Source organism: Solanum tuberosum, unplaced genomic scaffold, assembly GCF_000226075.1.
Source record: "Solanum tuberosum cultivar DM 1-3 516 R44 unplaced genomic scaffold, SolTub_3.0 scf00039, whole genome shotgun sequence".
NCBI lineage: Eukaryota > Viridiplantae > Streptophyta > Magnoliopsida > Solanales > Solanaceae > Solanum > Solanum tuberosum.
Genome location: NW_006238968.1, coordinates 65,847 through 67,731, shown reverse-complemented (window position 1 = coordinate 67,731; position 1,885 = coordinate 65,847).

Genomic DNA, 1,885 nt, shown 5'->3' with positions numbered 1-1,885 from the left:
GGTTAAAATTGGATGATATGTTGTTTTTAAAGAAAAACAGGTAATTTTACTTGATTTGGAGTTTTTCATGCAATTGAAGGATACGAATAATAAATTTGTAGATGGTGGAGTTATGGATGGTTGCATAGTATAACATAGGATAAAGTTAATTATTAAACAAAAGTTGATAAGTATTTTTTACCCTTCTCCCTACAATTAAACCAAAAGATAATGATAAGATTGGACAATATAATATAGTAGAATATATAATTAATCGGAAAGAAAATTGATTCTAACACATATATCTTAATGCACGCGCGAAGCGCGGCTACGTTCCCTAGTTCTGAAACATATATGCAATTGAATACGCTACTTATGAGAATGCTTCATATTTATAGAGTTTAATAAGGAGATTTTTCATAAAGAGTCACTCATTTTTTGAACAAACAAAATTTTTTGTTGCTTCCTTTTTGAACAGATAATTTTTTTTGTTTTAATTTAAAATTTAAATGTTAAGTCCAAATTTTAAATAAACAATTTGTTTAAAATAAAATTTTAAATTTAATTAAAAATTTGATCCAATCATTTAGCTATATATATATTATTATTAAATATATAAACGTGAATCTACTCAATTAAATAGACTAAATGAGCTTGGCAAGAATCTAACAGATGACTTCTCTAACCAACATGAAAACTTTTCCTTTATGGTACAACTATCTTATCTAAAATGTTCCGCATTGTATTGCTATTAAAGTGTTATATTTCTCTCCATTTATCATTTTTTCGTTTAATTGCTACTTCCATTTTTTACTAATTGAGGTAATGATCATTCGAAAATAATCTTTCTATCTTCAAGAGGTAGCATGATAAGATCAACGTATGTATGTTCTACCCTCCAGACTCCATTTTATAGGATTTCATCTAATATGTTATTATTTATTTAATAAATAAATTAAAGTGTTATATGAAAAGTAGCAAAATATTATACTTCCTCCATTTCATATTAATTGAATTTTTGAGGTGTTTCACACCCTTTAAGAAAAGTAGATGAACATAGTTTTCTATTTTTACCCTTATTAATTATTGTCAAATTTATTGAAGTCATCACATTGAAAATCCAAATGAAGGGTAAAGTTGGAAGAACACTCTAAAAATAGTCTTAAAAACTGAACAATTAAGTTAATTTGAAAAATGAAAAATGCCTCAAAAATTTAATTAATATGAAATGGAGGGAGTAATGATCATGAGATGAGATTGATAGTGGGGTAAGGGGACGTTGAGTAGATGGAGAGGAGACAATTATACATTTGACAATTACGTATAAAATTTATTTTTCCTACATTCACTTAAAAAAAATAATCATTTTTATCCTTTGTAACAAACTTAATTTTAACTAAATCACATGGAAACAAGTAGCTCTATTTAAGAGTTATGTGCTGTTCCACTCGAACGTATTTAATATAGTATTTTTTTTTGCACAAGTTAATAGAGTTTGACTGAAGGCTTTACTTAGTTGTATTTTTCCTTACATTATTTTGGAAGCCTCATTAATTTTTGTGTCAATGTTAGGTGAGGGGAGATTTAGGTAATAATTTTAAGGTTATAAAGGGTGTGTTTGGTACGAAGAAAAATGAGTGTTTTTCTTTTTATTTACTTGTGTAAGTAGTACATAGGTTAATAGGGGTGTTCACGGGTTGGTTTGGATCGGTTATTGGTTAAAACCAAAACCAAACCAAACTTAATCGGTTTTTAAATTATCAAAACCAAACCAAACCAAATATAATATATATTTATCGGTTTGGTGGTTATCGGTTTCGGTTTGGTTTGGTTCGGTTATTCGGTTATTAACCATACACAAAAATAAAAGAAACAATTCATTCAAAATGTGAAAAAAGTGACAACA